Source organism: Periplaneta americana, chromosome 1 (assembly GCF_040183065.1).
Source record: "Periplaneta americana isolate PAMFEO1 chromosome 1, P.americana_PAMFEO1_priV1, whole genome shotgun sequence".
Lineage (NCBI taxonomy): Eukaryota > Metazoa > Arthropoda > Insecta > Blattodea > Blattidae > Periplaneta > Periplaneta americana.
This window is the reverse complement of record NC_091117.1, coordinates 5,391,900-5,407,456: the sequence shown is the minus strand read 5'-3', so window position 1 is coordinate 5,407,456 and position 15,557 is coordinate 5,391,900. Positions and strand designations below refer to the sequence as shown.

Sequence of the window (15,557 nt, the reverse complement as noted above, 5' to 3'; positions counted from 1 at the left end):
AAGAATAAAGAATAAAACCGTAAAACGAAGCAAAATTTATAGGAGAAATTTCTTCAAATTTGAACACCAACCTAGTCAATCACGTTTGCAATTTTTCAGAAGTACTGTTCTCTACTTGCTTGACGATTTTTAGGTGCCATATCAATCGGCGAAAGATACTAGAGAAGAATAAAGAAGTGTATATAGTATTTGTGGACCTAGAAAAGGCGTATGACAGAGTGGATTGGAATAAACTGATGGGGATCCTAAAGAAAATTGGTATGGATTGGAAAGAGAGGAGGCTGTTAGGTAACCTTTATATGAAACGAGTCAAAGTCAAGATAGGAGAAGAAATGTCAGAAGGCAGTGATAGTGCGAGTAAAAAGAACAAAATGTGTAATATTTGTACATGATATGGCGTTGTTAGCAGAAGAGGAGATGATACTAAGGGATATGCTACTGGAGCTAAATGACAGCTGTGAGCAGTATGGGGTGAAGATAAATGCAAACAAGACGAAGACCATGGTTATAGGAAGAAAAGTAAAGAAGGTAAACTTGCGAATTCTAAATGAGGCAGTAGAGCAAGTGGACAGCTTCAAATACTTGGGGTGTACTATAAGCAGTAACATGAGCTGTTGTCAGGAAGTCAAAAGGAGGATAGCGATGGCCAAGGAAGCTTTTAATAGAAAAAGGAGCATCTTCTGCGGACCTCTGGAAAAATAACTAAGGAAAAGACTAGTGAAATGTTTTGTGTGGAGTGTAGCATGGTATGGGGCAGAAACATGGACATTACGATGAAGTGAAGAGAAGCGAATAGAAGCATTTGAAATGTGGATATGGAAAAGGATGGAGTGTGTGAAATGGATAGAATAAGAAACGGAGCTGTGTTGTAAAGAGTGGGTGAAGAAAGAATGATACTGAAACTGATCAGGAAGAGGAAAAGGAATTAGTTGGGTCACTGGTTGAGAAGAAACTGCCTACTGAAGGATGCACTGCAAGGAATGGTGAACGGGAGAAGAGTTCGGGGCAGAAGAAGATATCAGAAGATAGACGACATTAAGATATATGGATCATATGCGGAGACTAAGAGGAAGGCAGAAAATAGGAAAGATTGGAGAATGCTGGATTTGTCTTTCAGTCAGTGAATCCATTCTTGAAGCAATCAATCCTACCAATATTTGACCATCAGTCAATCAATCAACCAATCAATCAACCCTTCTTGTTTAATCACTTCCAATACCGACTCACTGCCACAAGAGAAGTGGAAGGACCTGAAGTTGCGGATTCGATCCCGGACCAGGTCGATGGCAGTTAAGTGTGCTTAAATGTGACAGGCTCATGTCAGTAGATTTACTGGTATGCAAAAGAACTCCTGCGGGACAAAATTCCGGCACACGGGCGACGCTGATATAACCTCGGCAGTTGCGAGCGTCGTTAAAGAAAACGTAACATTTAACAATCAATCATTAATTCAGTACATCCTTACTTTAATCTATCAATTCTTTTTGTGACTTCACTTTTTCTCTGTAACCTCCAATTAGAAACATATTTAAAACGTATCTACTTATGTATACTTCCAATGACTCCTAATTCTTCTAGGATATGATCTGATAAAGAAATTAGATCACATCCTATAAGAATTACGTGTGCCACCAATCCTTAAAGACTGGAGGAGAAAATGGAAAGATGACGTTCAAAGGATGGCAGATCGTACGTGGCCAAAAAAAATGATGCATTACCGACAAAATGGTAAAAGCTGGCATGAATCTGTTTTCGAGACCGCAACGGATAAATAGGTACAGTGCTTGCCAAGATGATGATGATCATGATGATGATAATGATATCAATTTACTCTAATTAAAGTAGAAGTTTAGAATACGATACGATACACGTATTAAATCATTTTTGTTCTAATGTAACTATGGAAACAAATGATGAAAAAAAGCATACTTCTCCACTAGACGTTTCCAGGATGCGAATTAAGATTTCTGTTGAGAGGGGGGATAGAATCCTAGCTAGAGAATATCGTACATAAAATTATCATCCTCATTCGATACGGCTCAACGCTTGGTAGCACTGAGTTGCTTATCTTGCATCTTGATTATAGTAATAATTATATCCATGAGCAGGCTTAAGATAAGATGTGTCATTTCTAAGTTATTGATTGTTGTCAGCTTGCCGGTGGTGATAGATAATACATCAATGTTATTTTCTTTGCTTACTTTATATTGCACTTATAAAGTATATTCGTATTAAAATAATTATATTTTGTGAGATACTCAGAGACTTTACTTACTTACTTACTGGCTTTTGAGGAACCCGGAGGTTCATTGCCGCCCTCACATAAGCCCGCCATTGGTCCCTATCCTGAGCAAGAATAATCCAGTCTCTACCATCATATCCCACCTCCCTCAAATCCATTTTAATATTATCTTCCCATCTGCGTCTCGGCCTCCCCTAAGGTCTTTTTCCCTCCGGCCTCCAAAATAACACTCTATATGCATTTCTGGATTCGCCCATACGTGCTACATGCCCTGGCCATCTCAAACATCTGGATTTAATGTTCCTAATTATGTCAGGTGAAGAATACAATGCGTGCAGTTCTGCGTTGTGTAACTTTCTCCATTCTCCTGTAACTTCATCCCTCTTAGCCCCAAATATTTTCCTAAGAACCTTCTTCTCAGACACCCTTAATCTCTGTCCCTCTCTCAAAGTGAGAGTCTAAGTTTCACAGCCATACAGAACAACCGGTAATATAACTGTTTTATAAATTCTAACTTTCTGATTTTTTGACAGCAGACTAGATGACAAAAGCTTCTCAACCGAATAATAACAGGCATTTCCCATATTTATTCTGCGTTAATTTCCTCCCGAGTGTCATTTATTTTGTGACTGTTGCTCCAAGATATTTGGATTTTTCCACCTCTTCGAAGGATAAATCTCCAAATTTTATAGTTCCATTTCGTACAATATTCTTGTCACGAGACATAATCATATACTTAGTTTTTTCGGGATTTACTTCCAAACCTATCGCTTTACTTGCTTCAAGTAGAATTTCCGTGTTTTCCCTAATCGTTTGTGGATTTTCTCCTAACATATTCACGTCATCGGCATAGACAAGAAGCTGATGTAACCCGTTCAATTCCAAACCCTCTGTGTTATCCTGAACTTTCCTAATGGCATATTCTAGAGCGAAGTTAAAAAGTAAAGGTGATAGTGCATCTCCCTGCTTTAGCCCGCAGTGAATTGGAAAAGCATCAGATAGAAACTGACCTATACGGACTCTGCTGTAAGTTTGATTGAGGCACATTTTAATTAATCGAACTAATTTCTTGGGAATACCAAATTCAAGAGACTTGGAGAATATAAATTTTGCATGTTCCTAATATCTTGTATGTGACACAGCATTATGCATGCAGACGAAAAATCATTACTTTAGCTGAATTGTAATTATATAGATAGGAAATTGGTTAAAACCATAGAAAATTGATGTTTTTAATGATGAAATATGATAAAACAATAATTTAAATCGCATTTGCACATGGTATTGTTACCATGGTAACGCGATAATAAAATATAAAAAAACACTGTTGTATAATGGGAATGAAAAATATAATTTCTTAAATATATTTCACATTTACGAGTTGAGAAAGTTATTCTCAAGAAACGAGTGCATCGTAAGTTTAGAATTTCAAATAACAGAAGTGTTGATTGGTATAATTTCTGTAGAGAGGTTTCTGAAGTTATCATGCAAGATTCGTGAAAAGAAAGTAGTATAAAGGTAAACGTGTCGAAGACAAAGTGGTGTTTGATTGAATCGACCATATTACGAAATAACATTTTTTATCTTGGGGAAATATTCTTTCTTTTGTTGTTTTTTTTTGTGCAAAACAAGTGATAATATTTTGGTCCAGGGATAATATTCGCGGTTTATGCACCGATTTTTTTTTTTTGCAAAAAAAAAGTGATTTTTTTTTTACCCATAGAAAATACTCCCAGTTCATATGTTGATTTTTTCTGGTGCAAGGGAATGTTACATTTTTTTTTTTTTTTTGGTACAGGGAAAATATTCGCTTTTCATTCGCTAATTTCTTTTTAAAATAAAACTGAAAATGGTGGCTCCGTTCAAAAGTTTTGGTGAAGCTAACATTAGTGAAATAGAATTAATATTTTATTGTATTAGAATACTTTATTTCTTCTAATCTTTATATACTTTCTTCTAATCGTGTAATAGTCAATTAAATCCCACTCGAGTTTTGATTTATCGATCAAATAAAAAACCTCTAGTGAGATTACTTTTGACTATTACACTTTTACTACGTCATACTACTTTTGACCAATAAAACGGTACGAAAGGACGTCTTTCAACCAATTATGGCTGCTTATCGCACAATTTTATCGCGTCCCTAGCATTTGTTTAATTTTATCGCGTCCCTAGCATTTGTTTATTTTTATCACTACCCTAGCATTTGTTTCTTTGTTTGCCAACATTTCAAACTGCATTGGTCTGGACGTCAAAAAACAGAAAATTACAAACCACTCCAGTCGATGCACAGCACTTTCAAATATGACTCGCATTGGCATTCAAGAACAAGAATTAATAAAGATCACTGGTCATATATGAAGAGCACCATTCGGAAATCCTGAATAAGTTGAGGTATACACCATGTACATCAACGAGTTCACTTCTTTTACGCACACGTCCAATATAACATCAACTGAACCACCAACCACTAAAACATTCAAATTTGAAAATTGTACTTTCAATAATTGTTTCTTTTAAAATTATTCATGTTTATTTTTTATTTCATCATCGTTAATTAAAACGTTTCTTGTTTATTTCATCATCCCTAATTAAAACTTTTCTAACACTCGTTTATATTATTTAGGTTATGTTTGTTATAGCTTCTGCTATATGATATTATGAATAGTCACGTATCAGAGATTGTTTAATACTAAGATTTATTGAAAATCATTTGTCAAGTGACGTTGATTACTGGGATCCGGATGATTGAAGTGGAATACAAATGTTTTAATAAAAATGAAACTGAATCAACAAAGCCTTCTTGACTAGCAACCGTCCACAGAGTTCAATGAAGATTTCATAGTTAGCACAACTGATAACAAGAAAACATAATCATAAAACACTACTGCCATCTAGCGTAATGTTTAAATGGTATAATAATACATTTGAAGACAGTTGTATTTTCGTAAAGCAATTTAATATTTTATTGTATTGGAGTACTTTTTTCTTCTATTCTTTATATACTTTCTTCTAATCGTGTAATAGTGAATTAAATCCCACTCGAATTTTGATTTTCTCTAGTTAAATCAAAATATCTAGTGAGATTACTGTTGATAAAACCTCTGCAGGGATACGACATACTCTCGGTACCGGTACCTAAAATTAGGAACTGGAAGCTTTCAACATATTGCTGCAGCTCGTAAACGATATGATTGCCATTCATGGTAGTGGAAGCTCAGCACGATCATGACGTAACATCTCATTGACGAACACGCGTCCATCTTCTGACGTTATAAACAAGAGAAGCGAGCTAAAATTAACCGCGTGTATATTTCCAGACGCCATGCATCGCGATAAATAGCTGAAAGTCGATGCAGAGGAAAACAGCAGGCCTTGACGACGATTGCAGGTAACAATCGACGATCGCAAAAGCCATGCATCAGCAGGGTGACGCGAATTGCGTCAGATGAGAGTACACACGACCTGACCCACATTCAGTGTTACCACTCCCACACAGCCTGGACATGTTGGCAACCCCGGCCGCTCATATTCACATTTTACGTGCGATATGTAAGCAGGACTTCGATATTACGACAACGTGAGTCATTGTTGAGCGATCTTTTTTAACTGCTTATTAGTCAAGCAGGTTAAGAAATATGCTGTAACAGATGAATCATGAGTGAAACAATAACGCGTGATTTTAAAGTAAATAAACAATAAAGGGAAGCAACTCTAGTTTCATATTTAATACTCTGCAAGTGCAATACTCAAAGGGGAGAGGGTGGTATTTTTTGGTAAAAAATGAGTAAATTAAAAAAAAAATCCTTAAAATACTCTGTGATATGTGTGGAATGCATTGTATAACATTTTGTGGGTATTTGTGCCCTTATCGGATGTTGAGTCGCCATTTTTAAACTTCCTGCGTTATGGATTTTTAAATCACTCGTCTACTTTTATTGTTGTTTCCGGTAAATTAAATTTTCAAAACAATTTTTTTTTCTTTATAATACTCTTTGATATGTGTGGAATGCATTGCATATCATTTTGTGGGTATTTGTGACCTTATCGGATGTTGAGTCGCCATTTTTAAACTTCCTGCGTTATGGATTTTTAAATCACTCGTCCACTTTTATTGTTGTTTCCGGTAAATTAAATTTTCAAAACAATTTTTTTCTTTAAAATACTCTTTGATATGTGTGGAATGCATAGCATAAATTTTGTGGGTATTTGTGCCCTTATCGGATGTTGAGTCGCCATTTTTAAACTTCCTGCGTTATGGATTTTTAAATCACTCGCCCACTTTTATTGTTGTTTCCGGTAAATTAAATTTTCAAAAAAAAAATGTCTTAAAATACCCTTTGATATGTGTGGAATGCATTGCATAACATTTTGTGGGTATTTGTGCTCTTATCGGATGTTGAGTCGCCATTTTTAAACTTTCTGCGTTATGGATTTTTTAATCACTCGCCCACTTTTATTGTCATTTCCAGTAAATTAAATTTTCAAAACAATTTTTTTTTCTTTAAAATATTCTTTGGTATATGTGGAATGCATAGCATAACATTTTGAGGGTATTTGTGCCCTCATCGGATGTTGAGACTCATTTTTAAACTTCCTGCGTTATGGATTTTTAAATCACTCGCCCACTTTTATTGTTGTTTCCGGTAAATTAAATTTTCAAAACAATTTTTTTTCTTTAAAATACTCTTTGATATGTGTGGAATGCATTGCATAACATTTTGTGGGAATTTGTGCCCTTATCGGATGTTGAGTCGCCATTTTTAAACTTCCTGCGTTATGGATTTTTAAATCACTCGTCCACTTTTATTGTTGTTTCCGGTAAATTAAATTTTCAAAACATAATTTTTTTCTTTAAAATACCCTTTGATATGTGTGGAATGCATTGCATAACATTTTGTGGGTATTTGTGCCCTTATCGGATGTTGAAACTTCATTTTTAAACTTCCTGCGCTATGGATTTTTAAATCACACGCCCGCTTTTATCGGTTTTCAATAACTTCATTTTTTTTTTTTTGCTACATTGCCAGACAAAACTGGATAATAATTTCTGAATTATTAAAGATACATGCATGAAATTTAGAACACACATTCTTTAGACTATTAGGAAACTTTTCTCTGTAACAGAATTTTGTTAATTGATTTCATCTTAAAAATACGTCCGTTTGTTTGCAAGAAAGGAAATCAGAAAATTGTCATTAAATTTTAATTGTTTATTTCACAAACGTAGGGACTAATATCAAAATTCTGTTACAGACAGTTTGTAGAACATGCTTTTGCAAATACATTGCAAAAAAAAGTTTGAATCTATCTTTAAAAACGGTTTAGATATATCGGTTTTAGTACAATCCTGCAATGGGTATAATTTTTTCAAATTTGGGCCCCCAAATAATTTTTTTTTCAAAATGTTTATATTTGGTTGAGTTCCTACAGCTATGAGCTCTCTACATACAAAAAAATTACTATTTTACAACAAATAGGTTAAAAAATACCATCCTCTTCCCTTAAGAGGGGAGCGAAGCATTTCTTCAATTCTCACTTGAAAAACCGATAGGTAGGTATTAAAAAAATAGATTTACTAAATAGTGAGGATAGACGTTTCTTTCTACGATAACATATGGAAAGTTTTGAAACATCCAGATTTTTTCTTTTCAATCCAATTATAGGATATATTATTGTTATTAGCCCCAATTCTTCGAGCGTGGCTCATAGATGTCCCTAGTTCCGAGAATCGTAGACCACTTAGTTCGTCAGAGACTATCAAGAGTGCACCACAGGTGTAATGACGCTTTAACCTTAACAATTGCTTATGGTGAAGAATGGGTAGAGTTCACACCTGTGGAGTAACGGTTAGCGTGTCTGCCCGCGACACCAGGTGGCCCGGGTTCGAATCCCGGTCGGGACAAGTTACCTGGTTGAGGTTTTTTCCGGGGTTTTCCCCCAACCCAATTTGAGCAAATGCTGGGTAACTTTCGGTACTGGACCCCGGACTCATTTCACCGGCATTATCACCTTCATATCATTCAGACTCTAAATAACCAGAGATGTTGATAAAGCATCGTAAAATAACCTACTAAAATTTAAAAAAATCCAAAGTTAAGTAGGTCTAGTGTTCTTATCCTAATTTGCTGTGATTGTTGTTGACCGTCAGTTTGTTTCCCTGATCTTCGATTAATTTTTTTTTTTAATTTAATAAGCACCTTAAATTACATGTTTATGCCGCTTTGCCGTAATTAATTTTCGAATGCTTCCAAAGTATATATTTACCCGACTTTACCCAACGTTATTTTCAAGCACATTTTCACAAATTTATTTAATACCTCAAATTAGGCTACATGTTTACGCCACTTTGCCGTAATTAATTTTCGAATGCTTCCAATGTATGTATTTACCCGACTTTACCCTACGTTATTTTCAAGCACTTTGTCACAAGTTTATTTAATACCTCAAATTAGGCTACATGTTTACGCCGCTTTGCCGTATTTAATTTTCGAATGCTTCCAATGTATGTATTTACCCGACTTTACCCTACGTTATTTTCAAACACACTTTGACAACTTTAGTTAATACCTCAAATTAGGCTACATGTTTACGTCGCTTTGCCGTATTTAATTTTCGAATGCTCCCAAAGTATGCATTTACCCGACTTTACCCTACGTTATTTTCAAACAAACTTTGACAACTGTAGTTAATACCTCAAATTAGGCTACATGTTTACGTCGCTTTGCCGTATTTAATTTTCGAATGCTCCCAAAGTATGTATTTACCCGACTTTACCCTACGTGATTTTCAAACATACTTTCACAAGTTTAGTTAATACCTCAAATTACGTGTTTACTCCGCTTTGCTCCCAAAATATGTATTTACCCGACTTTACCCTACGTGATTTTCAAAAGTTTAGTTCATACCTCAAATTACGTGTTTACTCCGCTTTGTTCCCAAAATATGTATTTACCCGACTTTACCCTACGTGATTTTCAAACATATTTTCACAAGTTTAGTTAACACCTCAAATTACGTGTTTACTCCGCTTTGCTCCCAAAATATGTATTTACCCGACTTTACCCTACGTGATTTTCAAACATATTTTCACAAGTTTAGTTAACACCTCAAATTACGTGTTTACTCCGCTTTGTTCCCAAAATATGTATTTACCCGACTTTACCCTACGTGATTTTCAAACATATTTTCACAAGTTTAGTTAACACCTCAAATTACGTGTTTACTCCGCTTTGCTCCCAAAATATGTATTTACCCGACTTTACCCTACGTGATTTTCAAACATATTTTCACAAGTTTAGTTAACACCTCAAATTACGTGTTTACTCCGCTTTACTCCCAAAATAGGTATTACCCGACTTTACCCTACGTGATTTTCAAACATATTTTCACAAGTTTAGTTAATACCTCAAATTACGTGTTTACTTCGCTTTGCTCCCAAAGTACGTTTTACCCGACTTCACCCTACGTGATTTTCAAATATAGTTTCACAGGTTATGTCTTTATTGAAAATAAAATAATCTATCAATTAAATTTATACATAAACCCAAAAGAAAATGGTTTCTGAAAGTTTGTCCATTTTCCCAGTTTTGTTTTCATATAAAGCAACATTTTTTACTAAATTTTCTCTTCCACTGACGTCGTTCGCATGCTCCTTTGTAACAAAGGAATGGAACGCAACACGTGCACAGGAAGAAATCGGAGATCCTCCTCACGGAGTGATGACATCTGGTGCCGGATCTTCTGACACTTTCCCCACTCAACTTTGGCCTGACCCGCTGGAGACAGGGATGAACTGATACATAACACAAAGTGAAATTCTTTCTCCATAACGCCTGGCGCCTATTGTAATGAGATGAAGCTGGAATCTGGTCTAAGCCACGGAGAGAAAGTCCATGTGCCGGACACGAGTCCATTACCGTGATTTTGGGAAAGCATGTTAATGCAGTGGATGTACTACCACTTCACTTCTTGTTTTCTTTGAGGTCCGGACCCAGTTCTTAAGTACTGCCCAACTCACCCGGTAGTTCCATTAATATTATTGTATTATATGTCGATTAGCTGCAGGAAGGAGGCTACAAATGGAAGACCATGGCTTCGAGGTCCGCAAGATTTCTGAAGGGAAAAGTAAGGACGTGCTACAGCAAATACCTTACTATAATAATACCGGACAGCTGTATACTAGCAGCATTGACGTGAGTGCGAAATATCGCGGACTTGACATCTAGCGGAGTGGCATGGAATTACGTCCTCAAATACAAATATTAACATAGCGGGATTTGGACTATTGTTTAAAACGTGAATTACAAATGTGGAAGATGTGGAATAACATATGAAAGACGTAAGAAATGTTGAATAGCATTTAATATAAAATTATTATCTTACAGTATATCAAAGCTGCATATTATGAGAAATACGCGTATTGCATATTTCATATTTAACTTACTTACTTACAAATAGCTTTTAAGGAACCAGAAGGTTCATTGCCGCCCTCACATAAGCCCGCCATCGGTCCCTATCCTGTGCAAGATTAATCCATTCTCTATCATCATATCCCACCTCCCTCAAATCCATTTTAATATTATCCCCCCATCTAAGTCTCGGCCTCCCCAAAGGTCTTTTTTTCCCTCCGGTCTTCCAACTAACACTCTATATACATTTCTGGATTCGCCCATATGTGCTACATGCCCTGCCCATCTCAAACGTCTGGATTTAATGTTCCTAATTATGTCAGGTGAAGAATACAATGCGTGCAGTTCTGTGTTGTGTAACTTTCTCCATTCTCCTGTAACTTCATCCCTCTTAGCACCAAATATTTTCCTAAGCACCTTATTCTCAAACACCCTTAACCTATGTTCCTCTCTCAGAGTGAGAGTCCAAGTTTCACAACCATACAGAATAACCGATAATATATATTACTTTCCGTAATTAATTGTTACATATTTTTTCTTTGCTTTAGTGAGACAAAATCAATTCCGTCATTGAGAATGAATTTACAATAATGCTTTATATACGCATTGCTGACAACTGCAAATATAAAATTGATAGTAATCTGATGCTTGTAATAATTAGTAAAGGCATGTGGACAACAATGAAACTTAATTTGATAAAACCTTAAAATTTCCAATAGGTACATTTTAACTTCTATTCATTTATTAGGTCTAAATAAAAAAGCTAATTTGTATTTTTCTATCAACATAAAGACGAAGGAATTAGGCCTACTAACGAATGTTGTTGACTCACGTTTTATGATCCCTCAGAAATCGAAAGTACGATTTGGAGCAATTTGTAATGCTGCAATTGTCACAATTATAAACAGCACACATACACCCTGACATTTTAACTCAACACTAATTAATAAAACTATTAACTAGCCCTGCAACAATATACGTTGCAGTAGATTACAGCTTGTTTCGCGAGTATCCCCACACCGGCCACCTAGGTAGCAGCACCAGCGTCGATCGTGCTCAGAACTGTAGCTGTCCGGTATTATTATAGTAAGGTATTTGACTAGAGTGCGAGCTTTTAAAATTTTTAACTACTTTAACCAAAAAATTCTTTTCATATTCATTCTATAACTCCGGATGCTGACACAAATTTTCTTTCTTTCTTTCTTTCCTTCTTTCTCTCTTTCTTTCTTCTTTCTTTCCTTCTTTCTGTCTTTCTTTCTTTCTTCTTTCTCTCTTTTTTCCTTCTTTCTTTCTTTCTTTCTCTCTTTCCTTCTTCTTTCTTTCCTTCTTTCTCTTTCTATCTTTCTTTCTTTCATTCTTTCCTTCTTTCCATCTTCCCTTCTTTCTCTCTTTCTTTCTTCTTTCTTTCTTTCCTTCTTTCTCTCTTTCTTTCTTTCTTTCTTTCCTTCTCTCTTCTTTCTTTCTTTCCTTCTCTCTTCTTTCTTTCTTCCCTTCCCTCTTCTTTCTTTCTCTCTTTCTTTCCTTCTTTCTTTCCTTCTTTCTTTCCTTCTTTCTTTCCTTCTTTCTCTCTTTCTCTATTTCTCTCTTTCTCTCTTTCTTTCTTTCCTTCCTTCTATCTTCTTTCTTTCTCTCTTTCTTTCTTTCCTTCTCTCTTCTTTCTTTCTCTCTTTCTTTCTTTCTTTCTTTCCTTCTTTCTCTCTTTCTTTCTTTCCTTCTTTCTTTCTTTCTTTCCTTCTCTCTTCTTTCTTTCTTTCCTTCTCCCTTCTTTCTTTCTTCCCTTCTCTCTTCTTTCTTTCTCTCTTTCTTTCTTTCTTTCTTTCCTCCTTTCTCTCTTTCTTTCCTCCTTTCTCTCTTTCTTTCTTTCCTTCTCTCTTCTTTCTTTCCTTCTCCCTTCTTTCTTTCCTTCTCCCTTCTTTCTTTCTTCCCTTCTCTCTTCTTTCTTTCTCTCTTTCTTTCTTTCTTTCTTTCTTTCTTTCCTTCTTTCTCTCTTTCTTTCTTTCCTTCTCTCTTCTTTCTTTCTTTCCTTCTACCTTCTTTCTTTCTTCCTTTCTCTCTTCTTTCTTTCTCTATTTCTTTCTTTCTTTCCTTCTCTCTTCTTTCTTTCTTTCTTTCCTTCTTTCTCTCTTTCTTTCTTTCCTTTTCTCTTCCTTCTCTCTCTTTCTTTCTTTCTTTCTTTATCTTAGTTTAACCTCTGCCTTTTAGGTTCGTTTATATGACCCGACCCATGTGCCTTACAGGGCCGCGACTGACACAAATTTTACCAATAACAAATCAAAATTACCAAATCAAATTATTCCAAGAGTTTCAGTTCGATCCCTGGCGTTGTGCAGGGGGTATTCACCAGATCTTTACCTTACACTTTCCATCATTTCGTGTTATAAAAGTCTGGTTTTATGATGACGGTACGTTCTTCGGTGATGCCGGAAGATGTCTAGCCATATCACCAATTTATTGTCTCTATGAAAATCTCACAACAGTGCCAGATGGGGACGTCCAATTAGCGAGACGCGCTGCAGTATGGAAATGTTTCCGACATTAGCTTACAGACAACTGTTGGCAGAATTGGCTGCACAGGAAGTCACTCTTTGCCCAAGCATAAGTTATCAATAGGCAAAGGATTTCTAGATCCTAAGAAAGATAAATTTAGGACTATATAAAATCCAATTTAGGAATTTTAGGAGTTTATATAAAATTAACAATCAATAACTTTAATTTTGGTAAATGTTTCATTTTAGGTGGAATTTATGCATCAGTGGCGGCTGATTGACTGAGGCAGGACCTCAGTCACTTGGCTTAACTGAAATCAAACTTTGTGTGTTGTACAGGGACATCACTTTATTTTTACCAACATTTTTTTACATTAACCTGGCTATACTCGGAAACACTGTTGCCCCCTTCCATTACAGGAGTTTGATGTTACTAGTGCAATATGTAAACAAATCATTTTACTAGGTATAGGAGGAGAGAAAAGTAGTGTATCCATTTATGTTGTAGGGAAATACGATATTACGATTTTCAGTTTGATCATCACTTTTACGGAATTTATCAAAATACAGTAGAGTAGTAACATTTTTTTTCAAAAACTCAACTTTTCAGGCGGCTATGTTCGTTATGTAATGTCTACTTTATTTAGCATATTAATTATTGATGTTAACATACAATATAGAGAGTCCATTTAAATTGAGGGGGTCATAAGTAAAGGGCTGTAAGTGCACTTAAGTTACTTTTGAGAAAATGGGGTTTAAATATTTAAGCTTTCGTAAAATCGGTAAAATTTTTTATTTAAATTTTAATGTGTGATGCGATTAAAATATCCCTTTGCCACTAAAATTTTAGATACTTTTCCTCACACTGGATGCACTTAACTCATGTTATTACAAATGTCACTAGCATTCCTTTGCTTCTAGCCACCTCAATTCAAAAAAAGCTAATCTGAATTTTTAAACAAGTTGCTGAAAATGGTTGCCGTTCATTACAATGCAGGCTTCAATTCACTACGCATATTATTAAAAACATTTTGAAGCATATTCTATGAAATTGAATTTATCGTTTCTTGAATATAATTTTTAGTACGATATTATTAATATAGGTTCTTTCTTCTATAGAAAACGCAATCATATTTATGAAACACACTATACACTGCAATGTTTACTTCACTGCTTGAAGACTTCGAATGCAACAGCGGCCGTAAGTTTGTGTGTCTGACGGGAGCAAGGACATTAGTGAAGGGGTGAGAGTGAAGTACATTCAGAAATGCAGGTACAATAAAAATGCAAGTAAAAATAAAATGATGTCCTTGTATAATGTATTCGTTATTTGAATGAAGCATATATCGCTGTAGAAGCATTTAAAACTTTGTGATGTATATAGACCTATTTTGCAGTAAAATTTGTTCCTGAGGCCAGGATTGCTCGTGCCGGGTCTGGTTTCTGAATTTTCTGTATTTTCGAGGGGTTTGAGGTTGCGCTTAAAACGTTGTAGCTGAGGCACAATTCGTCTGGCCTGGTCAGGTTTCACTCGTCCCATCCATGGGCCGGCCTCAAGGGTAGAGTGGGGTGGGAATAGCAGTGGTGACTTGTCTTCCTAACTAGGCCATACATAACAAAAATTCCAGCTCTTTGGCAGGCAGAGACCCACTCGATTCTCTTCCCTTATGTCTTAGTTTATGACGTAAGCGAGGGTGTTGTACTATTGTACTTCGTAGTACAGTAGTGAATCTGGGCCAATGTTGTTATGTATTTCGGGAAAATATAAACAGAAACAAATGCCAGAAATAATGGTGGTGTAGTTAATTCATTGTCAGAGTGTCCTTTTTCGAGAAGAAATAATATTGAAAGAAAGGATGTTTTAAATAGAGAGAGTCTACCGAGATACCTACGACATCGCTGACAATTTTTCTGACAGATAATCTTAAAACACGACTTTCTATTGCATCCTGGTATGGGCAACATAAATGGTTAAGTGGTATTGTGGTGCAAAATAAACTTCTCTGTTGGCCTTGTTTGTTGCTGTCAAAGGAAAAAAATAAAAAGAAAAGAAAGAAAGGGGAATTTCAACACATAACATGGGTCGCTTCATCACACTGAAACAATCACTCAAACTCACAGCATAAAGGCCCATTCACAATGAAAATTAAACATAACCGTAACATAAACACAGGAGTTTGCGCCCAGGCTACCAAATGGGATCATTCACAATGATTCACATAAGCATTGACATAAACATTACCGTAAGACGTTAACATGAAAGTTTGCAAACTACAAACTTTCATGCTTATGCTTACGTGATTTGCAAACAGAACACAATCGTGGAGCGCTGAAGTATACGACAGAATATGAGGAAATGGCGTCGTTGTTACGTTTCCATGGTTACCAAGTATGTTTGCTGTTATGTTTATGTTCCCA

The 15,557-nt window shown here is 35.7% G+C and overlaps 1 protein-coding gene across 5 annotated transcripts in view; it reads right to left on the bottom strand.

Moving 5' to 3' along the window:
• Shrm (shroom) overlaps positions 1 to 15,557 on the bottom strand; it is a 461,262-nt gene that overhangs the window by 176,949 nt on the left and 268,756 nt on the right. The window lies entirely within an intron of this gene.